Source organism: Cavia porcellus, unplaced genomic scaffold, assembly GCF_034190915.1.
Source record: "Cavia porcellus strain 051 isolate PalLab524CR breed Dunkin Hartley unplaced genomic scaffold, mCavPor4.1 scaffold_16, whole genome shotgun sequence".
NCBI lineage: Eukaryota > Metazoa > Chordata > Mammalia > Rodentia > Caviidae > Cavia > Cavia porcellus.
In genome coordinates this window covers 62,861,050-62,879,999 of record NW_026947499.1, presented here as the reverse complement: position 1 = coordinate 62,879,999, position 18,950 = coordinate 62,861,050, and the positions used below count along the sequence as shown (strand labels likewise).

At 36.8% G+C, this 18,950-nt stretch overlaps 1 long non-coding RNA gene across 2 annotated transcripts in view; it reads left to right on the top strand.

The window, feature by feature from the left end:
• LOC134470761 (uncharacterized) overlaps positions 1 to 18,950 on the top strand; it is a 32,145-nt gene that overhangs the window by 352 nt on the left and 12,843 nt on the right. Inside the window, exons 2-3 of one of the 2 annotated variants that reach the window (XR_010039921.1) lie at positions 496 to 11,984; positions 13,416 to 13,477. This is a non-coding gene — a long non-coding RNA (uncharacterized LOC134470761). Of the gene's footprint in view, positions 1 to 495; positions 13,478 to 18,950 lie in introns of both variants that reach the window. The other variant, XR_010039920.1, reaches the window with a different exon arrangement.

Below are 18,950 nucleotides of genomic sequence, written 5' to 3'. Positions count from 1 at the left end.
TTATGGCCTTATGTTTCTGGGCTCGGTGTCAGTATGCTGCATCCTTCCACACACGCCCAGGGTTTGTGCCCCTCACCCGCTGCACCTGCAGGAAACAGCTGACAGGACAGAGGCCGGCATGACTAGGTGGCTAGTGTTTGTAATAGCTCACGGCCTTGCCCTTCTCTCAAGTCAGCTCGATCCTGGCACTCTTAGGGCTTAGGTCAGCGACTTTTTTATTTTTAAATTTTCATTTATTTATTTTGTTCACAAGAAGTTTCTGTGGAGATGAACTACATTTTACAGGTGTGATCTTGGGCAGTTTGTGATTCCCCAAATCTGTTTATGCAGAGCAATGCTGATAATAGTTTTAACATTCGCCATGAGATCATGAGTTGCCCGTTGTATGTGAAGTGTTTGGCATATGGAAAGTGGAGAGAAAAATAATGTCTAGTTTTGGTAAATCTCTGCTAAAACTTTGGAATGATTTTCAAATCTTTCGAATTTTTTTTGCAGAACCCTTGGGATGGCTGTGGTCTTGAATCTGGGCAGAAGAGACCCCAGCAGAAGCAAAACAAGTTCAACGTGGAGAGTGTCCCTAAGACAGCTTGGTTCTTGTTTACTGTCTATTCTTTTCTTGATAGAGCCTCTGCCACACATCCCTCAGCTTCTTATCCGCGGCCCACCTGGGGGTGGACCTCTTTTTACCACTAGGCAATGATGTTTATGAAAATAGCTTTTTTCTAGGCTCTGCTTTCCTGACTACTGGAATTTTATCAGAGAATTGGTGGTAATGGGGGAGGGGGGGAGAGTCTTGAATAACATTAAAAAAAAATATGTAAGAACCATTGTCCTGAAAGGAACTGGAAAAAGCCAACTAATAGTTTTTATAATTTCTCAATTGTTTTCCTTTTTATTGGTCTGATAATTAAATAATTGACAGTGCCTCCTCTCTACTCCGTTTTCAGGCAGATTACTGCCAAGTGAGCATAATTTTTATACTGGATATTTATTTGATGTTTATTGTTAGGCAAAAGTATATAGTATTTTAATTTAGAAAGTAATTTTAAAATTTTCTTTCATTTTAAAAAGCAATTTAAAAATGTTTCTGAAACTGTTATTTTTTTTCTGCAATCATAATTGTGGGAGAATGTATCCAAAATGAGTTCCTGAATGAATTAGGTATTTTTTTCTCTTTTTTATTTTTCTGTACTGGGGATTTAATCTGTGACCTTCCCACTGAGCTATAAACCCAATCCCTTTTTAATTTTTTTTTTTTTTAATTTTGAGAGGGTTTCTCACTAAATTGCCTAGGCTGTGATCCTCCTGCTTCAGCTTCCTAGAGTGCTGGTTTACAAGTGTGTGCTAGTGAATTTTATAAGCAAAGAGTAACAGAAGTTTTAGATGTATTTTGATGTAAAATAATAACAGTGCTTTAAAGGGCATACAAAAATAACTTTTATGTGCCAGGTGTTAATGACCAAGGCTTAGGAACGTGGATTTAGGCTTTCCTGAATGATACCTTTCACCATGAAAAGCAGTTACATGAACTTTTACAGTCACAGAACAAAAGAAATTGGGAGCATTTGGTAGACGGGCTGCAGAAGTGTGGAAATCTCTTTTATAGGTTTAAATGTTATCTCATGGCATTCTTGACTTTAGCACTGGTAAACACTAGAGATTTGCTAGGCTTATGGATATATTTTGAGAAGTTTTAAAGCCCTTAGAATGGTTGTTCCGTTGCCAAAAAAACTAATTAGCTATTTAAGGGCCTAAGATGGTCCAAAATAATTTTGGCTCTCAGAGTACAGTATTGTCTCTCTCAATTATCATCATATTCTAGCCATCCAGGGTCTATTCAGTCTGAGGATTTTTAACAGATATGCAGTTTCTTAGAGAATTTCAGTTCGTAGTATCTAGAATTGGGATAAAAAATTGCAAATCAGTGGAAAATGGCTTTAGGTCAGAATATGACACCTGTTTAAATCTGTATGTAACCGACTCGTTATTCTACTTATCACTTCTGTCTGAGTTACTTTTCTAACCCATGTACTTATACTTATCTCAGTCACAGTTTTGGTAAGCCCACTAGCTAACGGTAGCCAGAATGAGTATAGAGAAAATGTCACTGGGAGCAATGAGATAGGAAGTGACTCCCTAAGACTGCTAACATTTAAAAGGAAATACCATAAGTCTTACTTAAAATATAGGTTCATGGCAACAGGTGATTTACATTCTCTAAGCCTTCATTATGAAATATGTGTGGATCAGGCACCCAACAAAGCCATGAAACCTTTAAAACTGCTACATGGGGACCAAGTGCATGGCATTAAAAGACAAGGCTGTGAAATTTAAAAAAACTAACATGAAGAACAGAAGGAAATATTGAAGGCCACCATCATCAACTGTGTGTGCCCTGAGATCATGTTTTTTGGTGGCAACTGTATCTTGGAACCAAGAAGCTCTTTACTATTCGTGAAAAGTTGATCCTGCCTGCGGCTAAAGATATTTGTTGTGTGCATTTAGGAGAGGCTGCAGTTTAACAGATGATTCCTCTTTTACCCAGTACCATAACTAGATGATTTGATGAAATAGAGGATATGGTGGCACAATTGTTAGAGGGGGTTAATGAGTCACTGTGCTACATAACCCAGGCTGATGAATCTATTGGTGTTGATAACAGGCAACCATGCTTGACTTTTGTTTGATATTTTTCAGGAGAATGGGCATTGTCATGGTTTAAGTATGTGTCCCCCAGGCCTTATGAGTTTGCATTGTTCATTTGTGATGGTTCATTGTGTAGTGCTTGGATTGATGGTGTCAGTGCTCCACCCACATAGGGGTGGAGCCAGGATGTGATGTAATGGCAGGAAGAAGGTATATCTTTCTCTTTGCTGGTTTGAGCTTGCTGTTTGCAGCCGCCATGAACAGTGGTCCAGCCATGCCCGCCTGTCTTGGAGCCAACTGAGTGTGGACTGAAACCTCCAAAAATTGTAAGAAATAAACCTTTCCTTTCCCAACTTTGGGCTTCAGGTATTTTGTCTCAGCGACGAGTAAAAAGTAACTAAGACAGAAATTTGGTACTGAGAGTGGGGTTGTTTGCTGTGACTATACCTGACCATGTTTTTCTAGAGGCTTTGGAAGTGGCTTGTGGGCGGAGTTTGGAAAGGTTTGGACAGGTCCCCTGGATGCATAGAGTTGGAGCAGCTTAGGCTGTTCTGTAGAAGAGATTCTGGTCATAGCTATGGAGACCAGAAGGCTGATAGAAAGCCTCATGGTAAAGACCAAGCTTGGGAGGTTTCTGCTGGGAAGAAGGACTGCACTGGTTGTTGGACTCCACATGATGTGTGTTATGGCTTGGCAGAAAGTTTGTCTGCATTTTGCTCCTGCCCAGAGACTTTGCCTGAGACTGAGACAAAAGGCAATGGACTGATTAATCTTGAAAAAGAAATTAAAAAGCAATTTAACATTGAGGCTGTGGCATGGCTATTGTTGGGGCCTTTCAGCCAGCTTTATGTTTCAAATCAGGAGCAAAGAGCCCAGCAGGATAATGTACAGTCCTGTGAGTTTGGCCCGAAGGAAGATTCCAGGAAGGGTGTGAATTGTAAAGACAGAGTTGAGATTTTGATTCCTGAGGAGAAACAGAGAGATAAGATAGATGGCCCCAGGGCATCCCAGGAAGCAGGTCCCCACCCTGTGCAGCCTCACAACAAAGATGAAAAATTTTGCTCAGAGGAAAAAACTACAGAGTACCATGCTCCAGAATGGCGACAGAGGCCAAGTGAGGTTCCAGAATGGCGGCAACACAGAGAAGCTTTGTCTCACAATCAGGTAAACAGAGCCCTGCAATCCAGGCAACTGACCCCTACAGCCAAGAGAGAGAAAAGCCTGGCTACCGCTTCAGCTAGCAGCAAACCTTGGCAGCATCCACAACGTGCTGATTTTAGGTGCAAGGGAAAATGCACAAATTCTGAGGGTAAGAAGGCTTCCACCTCGATTGCAAAGGGCCCAGCTGGCCATGCAGTGTGCCCCTGAGAGGGCAATTTGTGAAGATGTAAGGGTGAAGCTGAAGGTGCAGTGGAGACTAGTATAGTCATGCACACTTGATCCTAGAATCATACAATCCAGATCTGGCCACCTCCAAAAAAAGATCTGTGACCACATGAGGCTTTCAGAGGGAACATCTAGATGCATACAGTAATAATCAGTGATAGGATTTTTAAAAATTTCATTGGATGGAAAAAAGTGAAACCAAATTTCATAACCAAACAATAGAAGAATAATAGTTAATACATTGCATATTGTTGTTTTTAAAGTACAAAAACATTCAGAGTACAAGATATGAATATTAAAATATATTTCTCCAATAAATAATAGTAAAAACCTTCCCTTTCAATGAATTGAAACACTAATAGTCCTTTTCCCTATCTCCAATACTAGTTTCCTTTTCCCTTTGAACAATTTTTCTCATCTCAAAATATCTATTGTACATTTTAGACTATATTCACTTTTCCAGTTTCTCACACCAGGGAGACCGTGTGATGATTTATTTCATTTATGAATATGATTCCAAGTTGCATCCATTTTTCTACAATTGTCTCAAATTTATCCTTCTTTATGGTTGAGTAGTACTCCTAAACTCATTCCTGGAAGCAAATATTACTGTAATACAAAAGCCTGAGAAAGAACCAACCAAAAAGAGAACTACAGAGGAATATCCCTAATGAACATAGATGCAAAAATTCTCCATAAAATTTTAGCAAATAGAATGCAACAAATCATCAAGAAGATTATACACCATTACTAAGTGGAATTCATCCCAGGAATGCAGGGATGGTTCAACATACACAACTCAATAAATGTAATCCACCATATCAGTAGAGCCAAAAGTAAGAACCACATGATCATTTCTATAGATACAGAAAAAGCTTTTGATAAGGTCAAACACTCATTCATGGTAAGAACCTTGCAGATAATTGGAATAGATGGTCTTTACCTCAATATGAGAAAGTCCATCTATGACAAACCAACAGCTGAAATCATATTAAATGACCAAAACCTGAAAGCTTTTACCCTAAAATCAGGCACAAGACAAAGATGTCCATTATCACCACTCCTATTCAATAAAGTGCTGGAAATACAAGCCAGAGAAATTAGACAAGAGAGAGAAATAAAAGGAGTAAGGATAGAAAAAGAGGAAGTTAAATTATCATTATTTGCAGATGACATGACACTCTACATAGGACACCATCAAAACTTCATTGAAAGACTCCTAAGTATATTAACTAAATTCAGAAATGTATCTGGATACAAAGTCAACCCTCAAAAATCAATAGTATTCCTATACTAACAACAAAATCACTGAGAGAGAAATAAGAGAAGACCCTTCACAATAGCATCCAACAAAATGAAATACTTAGGAATTAATCTAACAAAAGAAGCAAAAGATCTATTCAGGGAAAATTATAATATCCTGAAAAAGGAATTGAAGAGGACATTGGAAAATGGAAAAAATCCCTGTTCATGGATAGGAAGAACAAACATTGTGAAAATGGCCATTCTCCCAAAATTCTTATATAGATTTAATGCAATCCCAGTCAAAATGCCACTAGCATACCTCACAGATCCAGAGAAATCACTCCTAAAATTCATCTGGAGCCAGAAGACACCTAGAATAGCAAAGGCAATTCTAAGCAACAAAAGCAAGGCAGAAGGCATCATGATCCCTGACTTGAAGTTATATTACAAAGGTATTGTAATAAAATCAGCAGGTACTGGAATAAAAACAGACCTGAAGATCAGTGGAATAGATTAGAAGATACAATTTCAACTACAAACACACTCAGCCACCTTATCTTTGATAAAGGGGCCAAACATGTCCACTGGAAGAAAGATAGTCTCTTCAATAAATGGTGCTGGAAAAATTGGCTCTCCATATGCCAAAAACTAAGACTAGACCCATGTCTATCACCATGTATTAAACTAAAGTCTAAATGGATAAAAGATTTAAATATTAAAACATTAACCTAAATCTGTTGGAAGACCAAGTAGGTAGAAATCTTGAAGACATAGAGATAGGTAGAGAATTCATGAACAAGAATCAAACTGCACTCAAAATACTTCACAGAACCAACAACTGGCATAGCCTCCTATTAAAGAGTTCTTGCATGTCAAAAGAAATCTCCAGCATAGTGAAAAGAAAACACACAAATTGGGAAAAAGTCTTAGTTAACAGTCCTTCAGACAAAGGACTTCTGTCCTGAACATATAAACAATTAAAAAAATCTGATTCCCAAAATTCAAAGACCCAATCCAAAAATGGGCATCTAAGATGAACACACAGTTCCCAGATGAAGAAATACAAATGGCAAATAGATACATGAGAAACTTCGGCATCATTGGTCATTAGAGAAATGCAAATTAAAACCACACGGAGATTTTATCTTACTCCAGAAACAATGGCAAGGATAAAGAAAACTACCAACAACAAATGCTAGAGAGGCTGGGAGGAAAAAGGAACTCTCCTGCACTGTTGGTGCGAGTGTAGACTGGTACAACCACTGTGGAGGTCAATCTGGAATTGGAAGCCCCATTTGACCCAGCTATCCCACTTCTAGGCATAGTCCCAGAAGAACTGAAAACATCATACCACAGTGATGTATGTGTACCCATGTTTATAGCAGCACAATTTGTAATAGCCAGATCTTGGAAACAACCTAAATGCCTATCAACTGAGGAATGGATAAAAAAGATGTGATATTTTTATACAATGGAGTACTACTCAGCTATGAGGAATGATCACATGAGATGGTTATAAGTAAATGATGCAACTCTAGACCATACTCAGAAGTGAAATAAATCAAACTCACATGTGAAGTATCATATAGTCTCCCTAGTGTAAGAAATGGTAAGAATACATAAAATACAAAAAACTTAATAAATAATGTGAAAGGATAAGAATCTGCTAAAAGGGGAATAAATAATATCTCAGAGCAAATGAGGAAAAGGAAAAAGGAAGGGTAAAGAAAAATATCTAAAATTATATAAACACACTTAGTATAGCTAAGACGATTATGCTGCAAATTCTGTAAGTTCTTGGAACAAAATAGTTAACATTCATAGATTAGAACAATTGTGCATATTAGTGTATGGTGATCTGAGGAACTCTTGAACATCATTATGTAAAATAATAACCCTAATTTTGCTCATACTACCTTGTTTTGAAGGCCTACCTTGTCAGTGTTTGGGGCTCTTTGCTATTGTTATTTATTTGTGATTTTTTTGTGTGTTTTTCTAGGAATTCATTTTGTTTTGTCTTTCCCTGTAATACAGAAAGAATAAGTATACATGTAGAGATTCATACATGTGTCGAACTTCTCCTAAACTGTTTATGAGAATTCATGATATAATGCATGATGAAATGAACAGCTACTTTGAACAAAAAAGAGACACTAAAGTAGCCAGTGCTGATTCCACATTGTCATGCTGAGAAGTCCAGCAATACTATTATTCTTTGTTCAGAGTGATTTTAGTCTGTTTTGTATTGTTTAATTTCAACATAAATGAAGGTATGGACAGCTATTTTGAAGGGAATGAGAGACATTATGGCAGCCAATGTTGACTTCCCTATTGTCTGGTTTTTGACAACCTAAAATATTTTCATCATCTTGTTCTGATCAGCTTAATACTATTTTGTTTTGTATGAATTCATTGTGTGTGAAGATATGGACAACTATTTAGAAGAAAACAAGAAACAATGCGATAGACAGTAAAGGTCTCCTGTTGTCTTGCTTTGAAATCTGTGTCTGTTACATTGTTTTCTTCTGCTCTGCTTTGCTCTGTTTAATTTTACCCCACTTAAAATAAAATTTAAAAGATGAAACTAAACAGAACAGAATAGAACCAATAAAAACAACACAATGAGGATTTGAAAAGAAGATAATAATACATCCAAAATAACTATCATCATATATCTTGCTATGTTTGAAATTGTTGCCCATGTCATCAGATATGTTAAAAATCAGACAAGACAAAACAAAATAAGTGCAAACTAAACAAAACAATGAAGATGATACAAGACTTTTAAAACAAGATAATAGGGAATTAATAATGGTTACCACTTTCAGAAAGTGCTCCCAAGTAGATGCTATACTGTGTATTGTTATCCTTTAAACAGATGATCAGATTTCCAACTTTAGGCCTGCAAATCAATGAAACACTAAACACTACAACCATTAAGTTGTATTTAACCTCAATAGTTATTATATCAGCCTTTGTTTCTCCAGATCAGCTGGTTGTTCATGGTGTATTGGTGGGGGGAAATGGCTCTTCTTGTCTCTCAGCCTACTGTCATCTGGTTGTGCTCCCCATGGCTGACTCACAGGAAGTGGCTGGCTTCTTATTCTCCTCCCTGTGCCTGTGAATGGCACTGACTAACAAGAAGGGGCTGGCATCTGGTTGTCCTCCCTGTGGCCCATCCATGTTCTGTCTTTCATTTTCTGATATCCCCTTCAAACTCCTTTTTCAGAGTGGTTCAGTTTTCAGTATAGATCTTTTACTTCCTTTGTTAGATTGATTCATAGGTATTGCATTTTATTGAGTGCTATTAAGAAAGGATCCTATAGTATGTGTAAGGGTTCCTTGATAAATGAGCTATATTATCAAACTATGTTTTAATGTTTATGATCAACATATGCTTGAATCTATTGATTTAGCTATTATTGCCAGTATAAATTCTGTCCTCCTAAGGCAGTGACTGGTCCAACTCAATTAAATTGAATATGTCAAAGTGGTAGACAATATCTTTTGAAAACAAAAGCGAAGCTCAATCACATCACTGGAAAACAGAAATTAACTAAAGAGATTTTCATGCCAACAACAAAACCTACACAAACTGCGAGTCAAATAAATATTTCTTTCCTTAAATTTGGGCATTGAGTATTTTGTCTCAGCAACTAGAGAAAAGTAACCAACACAGAATTTGGTACCAGAGAGTGGGGTTGTTGTTGGACTACACCTGACAATGAGGTTGAAGAATGGCTTGTGGGAAGAGTTTGGAAAAGTTCGTAGATGTTGTTTGAAAGCATAGTGATGAAGTGCTTTAGGTCATTCTGTACTGGAGATACTGTGTAGAACTCAGAAGATTAGAAGGTTGATAGAAATTCTGCCAGTAAAGATTAGGCTTTGGAGGTTTCTGCTGAGAGGAAGGACTACAATGGTTGTTGGAGTCCAGATGATGTGTGTTATGCCTTGGCAAAAAGTTTGTCTGCATTTTGTTCCTGTTTAGAGACTTTGCCTGAGACTGAGACTAAGGGTGGTGGACTAATAAATCTGGCAGAAGAAATTTCAAGGTAGTCAAATGTTGAGGTGGTGGCATGGATTCTTTTAGATGTTTCAGTCAGATCTATGTTTGGAATCAAGAGCAAAGAGCAAAGTGCAAACAAGATGATTTGAAATGTTGTGAGTTTAGCCAGAAAAGAGACTCTAGTACAACTGTGGACTACAAAGATGAAACTGTGATCTTGATTGCTGAGAAGGAGGAGGAGAATATAAAAGATGGCCTGAAGGCATCATACGAAGTAGCAAGTTTCCACTCTTTCCAGCTCTAAAACAACAAAAGGAAAGACTGGTTTAAGAAGAAAGCTGAAGAGCACCAGATTCCAGAATGGTAGCAGCATAGAGAATTTGTTCTTCAGAATTGGATTCTTAGTGCTCAGCAATCCAGGCACTCAACTTCTATCAAGCGAGAGAAAAGCCTCACTACTGTTCCAGTTGGCAGCAGACCTTGGCAGCAGTATCCATGTGGTGCTGATTTCAGGCACATGTAGAATGCAAGAGTTGTGGGGATAAGAAAGCTTCTGTCCTGATTTCAGAAGACCTGGGAGGCCAAGTAGTGTGTAGCTGGGAGGGCAATGTGTGAAGCTGTGAGTATAAAGCTAAAAGCAAAGTGTAGTCCCCAGAACTTTGGAGGATCCAAGAACATGGTTCATCTAACAAAAGGAGGGAGTAAAGTGGATCTATGTGAGGGGCCGTGGGAGCTGCTACCACTGGAAGTACCAAAGGGGTAGAGTCACCCAAGCCTTTTGGAGCTGACTACTCATTACGGATTACCTCAGATGCTGCATATGGAACCACAGGACATAATGTTTTCCCTGCTGGATTTTGGACTTGCTTTGGTCTCAATTCTTTGTATTCCCCCTGCTTGTAACTTTTGGAATGAAAATGTTTTTCTTGTATAATTGAATGTTAGAAGTGTTTAACTTTTCATTTGTATTGGGGCTCACAGCTAAGAGTTTGCCTTTCATCTCAGAGAAGACTTCAGTCTTGGAGTTTTCAGCAGGACTGAAACTGTTAGGACTTTGGCAACTCTTAGAGATAGGCTAAATACATTTTTTTGGAGGGTACCAGGGATTGAACTCATGACCTTGTGCTTGCCAAGCCAGGTGTTTATACCACTGAGCTAAATCCCCAGCCCTAAATACTTTTTAATATAAAGACATATGCATGAGTCTTTGGGAGGTCAGGGGCAGAATGTTATAGTTCTAATGTAATATAATGTTGATAGAGTTAGTATCTGTTCTTAATGATTGTTAAACATGTGTTACAAAGTTCAACTTATGAAATGATAAGAAGAAGCATGTCTTTCTATCTGGAGACCAGTTTAAAGAAACATGTCTGGTTGACAAGGGGTGGATTGTAATGGTTGATACATTGTGTCAACTTGAGAGGTTTTAGAAGCATAACCAAGTGTGTTAGTAGTTCTACATCTCAGGATGTGGAAAATATGCCCTAGGAAGAGACAGGTGGAGATTCTGAGTGGGTTGCCAAAGACTCTGTCTTTTCTAGGGACTTTTGTAGAGCAAAACCACAAAATGAGGCAGGTATAAGGTAGGGGAAACATGAGAACTGACAAAGTGGGCATGAGGTGGGACAGAACTATGGCCAACCAATGAGATTAATTGTTCAGGTAAAATTGATTAAATCAGGAACAAACAGAGAAATGAGTCAAGTAGCAAGAGGGGATGTATAAAGAGCAGTGACTCTTCCTGTAGGGCGGTGGGATGGTGACTCCGGGCTTCCTCAGGGTGATAAGACCTATTTATCATATAAATTCCTAATGCTTATCCTTAGGAAGTATGTGGGTGCATTTGCTTTACCTTTTGTCTTGAGATCTGGCCCACAGTGGATGTGTCTGTCTCTCTCACAGTTGCAAGGTATCTGGCTTTCTGCACTGGCTCCTTTGAGGACCAACCCCTGTCTGACTGCCTATAATATTTCTATCTAACTCAGTTGCCTGTAATAATTGGACCAAGAATAGGTACCTGATTGGAGCAGGACCACTGCATATTTTGACATAAGAATCTATATTTATACTAAATTTCAAAAATTAATTCTCTATATTTACACTGTTTCAAAAATTCAAGTTCCTTTCATAGATAGGAAACAGATAAAAAGGGGAAGAGAGGAAAAAGGAAAGATGGGGAGAAAGAGAAACATGCAAACATTCAGAGAGGAACAGATGAGGTGGAGAAAGGATCCAGATGAATTTCTAATTTCTATTTTTAGAATTTTCCTTAGGTCTGGTTCATTCTTATCCTGGAGATTTAAAAATATTTCTGTATGCTTTTCATAAATGCTCTCTTTCATGAACAAGAAGCTTTACTAAGTTTTATGTTACCTTAAAACCAAGAGGTTTGACAGATAAGAACAGATAATGGAGAAGGGTAATGAAAAACATATTTGGTTTTTCATTATGACTTGCATATCTTTTGGCCTAAAGAAATGTAGTAGTGCTCTACACGAAGTAGCTCTCTTGTGCACAGCTCAAGACATTGTTCTTTGGGAATATTTTCCTCTCTACTGTTCTTCAGGGACATGCTGAGTAATGTCATCATGCAGCTACATTCCACTTTTGACTGGCATCTGTGTGTTGAACCAACTTGTCCATAACCTATCCCTAAAGGAGGATTGTCATGAGGCTGAAGTAGGATTGCCATGAGCTCAAGGTCAGCCTGGGCTACATAATGAGTTCAAGATCAACCTAAACTCACTGACACTCTCAAAAATGAAATGAAACGAAACAAAACAAAACCAAACAAAACAAACCCTCAGTTGGTTGTACGGCAACCCCTAATAAAACAATTGCTGTGAGCTGAGAGAGGCATTTTGGTACAAATTTGTTAGGGTGGTGGGTGACATGGAAGTGTGAATACTTGCTCATATAGCTTGCTTATGCTTATAGTTCTGCTCATCCTTAGTATTCCAGATGTACTGTTTTATCTTTGGGCAGATTTCTGCTGAGCATTTTGACTGTGATTTGGGATTGTCTTATTGGACCCAACTTATGAATGGAATTTCTGAATATCTCAAAAAAAAAAAAAAAAAACGGAAAACAACAAGCCAACCAAATGTCAGAAAGGAGTGGAATTAAATATTCAAAATGCTGAGAGGGATAAAAAAAAAGTCTAGAAGGGTATATGAGTTATGTTATTCCTCAAGAATTAGGACAAACCAAATATGTTTTAAGATACATAAAGAGTGAAGAGAGTGTCCCATCAACACATTTTCACTAAATTATAACTACAGTATATGCCTCTCTTGTATTAGTAACCCCCAGAGGAAGTCATGATATAGAATAAACAATGGTATTATTAGATATTGACAAAAATTCACTCAGAAATTCAATTTAGTTGAATTAATTACTAAAAATAACTTCTTTTTGTCTTTTTTTTTTTATCGGTACCGGGGATCAAACTCATGACTACCTGCTTGCAAGGCAGGCGCTTATGCCGCTGAGCTAAATCCCCAGCCCCTAAAAATGACTTCTCATTTGTATTTGTGATTAAATAAAAAGTAAAATTTAAGTTTAGACAATTATAATAAAAGAGGATGATGTTCATTGAATTTGGTTAAACCATTTGAAAATCCTTAAATTGTTCAGAAAGATACCAGAGGTTCTGAGTCACCTTAAACTTTGTCATAATACTTTGTACTTAACTATGAAAAATATATTAGTAAATAAAAACTAAAAAGAAGCAGAAAAGAAGTTTCCCAAAGGTCAGAGGAAGAGTAAAGTAGCACAATGTTGTAGAAACACAGTTTGTAAAATTTCCAGAAAATGTTGATCTGTAATGTGAAATTACAGTGATATAAAAAAATGAGGATGGACCTGGTGAACATGATGATAAGATCATTAGTGACTTTTCAAAGAAAATTTTTTCACTGGGAACTGGAAAATAAAGGGTTAAGAGATGAGTGAGTGACTGGAAAAAGGAGAAAGAGATATTTGGTATTATATTCTATGGTCTATAATGAGCTTTTTCTTTTAAAGTAGTTTGATCTAGATTTTCCATAAATGAAGTAACATTGAATCTTATCCCACAAATTCTCTTGACACCCTAAATAGCTCTTGTTCTTGCCTTTGTCATTATTTCCAGGTTTTGATCTTGCTTTCTTCTGGGCTGCAGATATTTATCCTCCAGAACCTTAAATGCTACAGGTAAAACAGCATCATGAACATAGGGTGGGCTGTGTAGACCATGGGATTTCTGCTATTTAAGTTTATTTACTTGTTTCCTATGTCCATACATAGAGTCTGAATTTAATGTTTATATCTTCACAAAAAAGTGAAGTTAAAAAGTTCATCCAGAAAAAGTTCTCTCAAATATAACTCTGTTTTCTGAGGGAAAATAAATGTGTCTGGTACCTACTATATTTGGTAGGACTACTTATATAGCCCTATATTTTGCAGCTGGATTCAATACTCCTTGATTTTGTGTGTATGTTTGACTGGCCTCCTAAACATTTCCATTTTTTAGATAAGCTTTGGATTTAAATATTTTCTTACTTTGCTCATTTTCTCCTCAATTCATACATATCCCTGTATTTCTTTTATATTATTTGGCTCATTATTTTTTGTTTTCGATGTGCTTAGCTACATTTTAATTGCTTATGCAAAACACTGAATGCCCTGTTAATTGGAGCAGAGTATTTTATAAATGAAGGCACTACAGTAACAATCATTAGTTGTAATTACAGTTTAACTGGTTTACAGTCTTTTTATCCAAGAAAGTAAGAACTGTTGACAGTTTGCAAATTTAAGCTGTGAAACTCTCATTTGGTAAAGACTGCTTTTTGATATTAATTCTCTTTAAAGGCAGTGGATTAGAGATAGATTTGCATATGGCTATTTCAACCTCCAAAACTTAAATTAAAAATCTAGTAGTTTCAAGGCTAAATAGAGTATTTTAGATACATAAAATACACAAAGAGGTAACCTATACAAAATAAATGGTCAAGTTTATGCTATACCACTCTTGAAACTAGTGTAGCAGAGAGTACCATTTATATAATTTGTTTCCATGCAAATATTAGATTATTTTAAAAATTTTATTATAAATATAACTAAGCTCGCATGTGTTTGATGAAAGCTTGGTTAGATAGTCAATCATTAAAGATCTAACAAGGCAAAAAAAAAAGTTAGATGCTAAATAAATTAACAAAATCATCAAGATAATAAAAGATGACATAAAAGCATTGATAAAGTAAAAGATAATGTACCATAGGCAGAAAACACAAAGTTGGGAACTTCAAAGAAGCATAGTTTCATTTTTCAGATGAACAAAGTAAAACTGAGAGTTGTTTCAGTGATGAACCGCAGGTTAGTGGTACTGGCAGGCTATTGCTTGTCATGCTGTCTCTGGTCTGTCATGCTGCTGCCCAATGATCAATGATTATTTTGCTATATAACAGTCATATTGTTGTTATCAAGCTTTTTCTCAAAACAAATGAACAACCAAAAAAATCTGCTTCACCTCTGGCCTCCCTTGACTCCTAAAATATTCTCCTCTTGGATACTTCTTTCTTTCCACAGTCACATCTTTCTATGTCTCATGGACTAAAGTTTGCTGCTTCTAAATTTCTAGCTACTCTCATGGGTTTGGTTTTCATCTCTATAGAATCAGTTTCCTTCTTTGTAAAATAGAATAGTCTCATTTAAATTTTAAAGGTGGAATCAAAGACAATACAAAAACATGGATGTTATAAAAGTTTGTGTTTAAAAAAACTGGATTGTCCAAACAGACTTTGTAAAGGATAACATATACATTACAACTAAGCATTTGAAAAGATGTTTAACATCTTATGTTGTTAAAGAATTGCAAATAGAAACAACGAGATGGAACTAAATTGACCACAGTTCAAAACACTGATAATGACAAATACCAGTGAGGACAAGGAACATTAAGAACGCTTGTTTGCCGCTGACAACACAAAATGGCACAGTTATATTTGAAGACGGTTTGGGAGTTGCTCATGAAACTAAAGTTATTAGCATGTGATCCAGCACTGACTTTCTTGGTAGAGTACCAAACATGAACCCTAACACTATATGTAGATTTTTGGTAATGATAATGTATCAATATAAATCCACCAAGTTTTTAAAATGTGCCTTGTAGTGCAGGATATGAATAGTGGCAAAGGTTACTTGTGTAGGGAAGTTACAGGAGGTACTTGCAAAAGTAGTTTTTCAGTTTTGCTGTAAACTTAAAATTGCTTAAAATAAGATTTATTAATTTAAAATATTCAGAATTTCAGCATTGTGCTTTAAAAGACAAAGCTATGCAGAGTAAAATGATCTGAATTTTTAAGGCATGTGAACTATGAAATGTGTCTCCATTGAGGCTCAGTTGTCTTATTTTTTAAATTAAGAATCTCTCTGCTAAATATTTTAAAGGAATATGAAATATTGTAAATGAGTGTACTACAGTTTTACTTAAAGGGTGTCCTCCTTTAGGGAAATGCCTCTGTAAGTTACTCTTAGTTCAGCAAGTGAAACTTTGAGAGTGAGGCCCAGAAGGCAACTGCAAGGCAATTAAAGAACTAAGCAGTACATTGCAATAATACACATGAGATAGTCAAGTGCCAGGAAATCAGACAAGGCAGGATGAGGGAGAGATAAAACCAGGCCACCTAGATAGGAAACTGGATCCAGTCAAAAAAGGAAAATAGCCTAGTGGCAAGAGAACCAAGGATTTTAAATACCACAAACATATAAGTTATAATATTTAGTGACAGGTATTTTGGCAGTGCAATAACCTACTATATTGCACAATCTGTGTTGTTGAGGAGACGCTAAGGAAAGATGCTTTTGTACACAAGTTAAGCAGAGGCTGCAAGACGTGAGATATATGAGATCAAGAGTTTAGCAGAAGAGCCACAATTGACAACAAAGTTCACAAGAATAAAAGCAATAGAATTTCTCAGAGAAGCCCATCTCAAAGAAGGACGAAACTCCAGGTGACAGATGAGATGACTGGATTTGTGGAGTGGTTGTGCAGACTTTCAAAGGTACGAAGGACAGTGCTTGACACGTAATAGTATAGCATTAGTAAGCACTGAATGGCTTGACATAGCCCAGCAGCACAGTGGAACTGAGACAACCTTGACTTTGAGGATTGTCTCAGAATGAGATAATAGGCAAGTTCTGATGGAAGAAAATTCTTATCTGATGTATAACAAAGCCTGATAGCTAATGATGTGAAAAGCCATATATCCAGTGAGAGGGAACCTACTAGACGGAAAGGTTTAACTCTAGCTTCATGACCATGAGGAAGTTTTTCAAACCTGTAGAAATTGTATTGATTATATCAAGCTTAGAAAGAATCATATATGTTTTCCTGATGTGGGAACTCAGTGCAATAAATTTTCCTCTGAGGACAGCTTTCATTGTACCCCACAGATTCCGGTAAGTTGTATCTGTATTTTCATTTTCTTGTAGGTATTGTTTAATTTCTTCTTTAATTTCCCCTGTGACCCACTGATAATACTCAAGAGTGTGTTATTCAGTTTGCATATGTTTGTGGGATTTTTGCAGTATCTTTTATCATTAATTTCTAATTTCAAAGCGCTATGATCCGATAACATGCAGGGGATACATTCAACTCTTTTGCATTTATTTAAATATATTCTGTGAGCTAATATATGGTCTATTTTAGAGAAATGACCCATGTATTGCTGAGAAGAATGTGTATTCTGATGTTGTTGGATGAACACTCTGTATACGTCTATCAAGTCCATTTGTTCACAGGTGTGATTCAGTTCTGTTATTTCTTTGCTGATTTTCTGTCTGGTTGATCTGTCCCTTGGTGTCAATGGTGTGTTAAGGTCTCTTGTTACAATTGTGTTACTGATAATTTGATTTTTCATTTCTGTGAATACTTGTTTTATATATCTGGGTGCTCTGGAATTTAGTGCATATATATTTAAGATAATTATCTCTTCCTCTTGGACTTTTCCCCTAACGAGTATACAGTGACCTTTTTTGTCTCTTCTGATCATTATTGGTTTAAAGTTCACATTGTCTGCAAACAGAATGGCTACTCCTGCTTTTTTTTTAGATTCCTGTTGCATGAAGTATTGTTTTCCATCCTTTGATTGTCAGTCTGTGAGTATCCTTCTGGGTAGGATGGGTTTCCTGTAAACAGCATATGGTTGGATTTTGTTTCTTGATCCATTCTGTCAGTCTGTTTCTTTTAATTGGTGCATTGAGGCCATTTACATTAATGGTTATAACTGTTATATGTTGATTTATTGTTGACATGTTATCTTTCTGCTGTTGCATTTTTATCTTTCTGTTCTGTTTAATTATCTGCTTTGCTTAGTGTTTTTTTCCTTTGTGTATCTACACTGTGTTTCAATATTTTTTGTAGGGTTGGCTTGGTGATCATGAAGTTCTTCAGCTGTTCTTTGTCATGGAAGTATCTTATTTTACCATCAATTTTGAATGATAGTTTTGCAGGGTACATCAGCCTAGGTTGGAAATTATTTTCCTTTAGGATCTGGAATACTTCACTCCATGCTCTTCTTGACTTTATTGTTTGTGCTGAGAAGTCTGCTGTGATTCTGATAGGTTTTCTTTTATAAGTGATCTGTCTTTTCTCTCTGACAGCTTTTAATAATCTATTCTTGTGTTGGATTTCTGGAATGGTGATTATTATATGTCTGGGTGTAGTTTTATTTTGGTTATGACTATTTGGAGTTCTATATGCTTCACTGAACCTGATGTTGGTTTCCGATCTCATGCTTGGGAAATTTTCAGCTATTACTTCTCTAAATATCCTCTTGACCTCCTTTATGTCATCCCCTTCTTTTTCACTAATCCCTATCAATCTTATGTTGTTTTTCTTTGCATCATCTTACAGTTGTTGAATTTTTATCACCTGATTCTTTGTTATTTTTAAAAGATTTTTGCTTTCCTGTTCACTAGCTGCAATCCTGTCTTCAAGGTCTGAAATTCTCTCTTCACTTTCATTGAGGCGGTTTTTACAGCTTTCTGTGGAATTTTTGATTTCCAGTATATCTCTGTGCATCTGCTTTATGTATTCTGTTTCTTTATGTTGCTCATCTAGAGATTCTATCTTTTTGTTTAGTTCCTCCAATTTTTTAAACTGTGTTTTCTTTAGATATGTTTAGCATCTCTTTCATTTCTTTTATCATTTCTTCTTTTACCTGGGGATAATTTCTAGTTTGAATTCCTATAAGCTTCCGGGAGTTGCTTGTTTATTTCAGTTGCTATTATGTCCGATATTTGAGGTGTATGGCATATATTTTCTTCTATATACATCACTCCTAAGGTTTCTTGGTATGGGCTGGATGTTTGAGATTGCATTTTAGTCTTTCCTTTTGTCATTTTCCTATATTTCTGTGTTTCAAGTGGTATTCGAAAGCTTCCTCAGGGTCTGTAGGAAATCCACTTCTATGCCCACAGCTCCTGGGATTCCCAGTTCCCCCAGGCCGCCTGGCCTCTGGAACTATTGGTGCTCCTGTGCTTGCTTAGAACTCCACAGTCTCAAACAAGCTGGGCTCCACGGAAAGTAGGCACCTGCCTGCTTGCTTAGAACTCCACGGTTCTCCAAGCACAGCCGGAATGGGAAGGCAGATGTAGGTGCCTCAGACCTGCCTAGCTGTTCCAC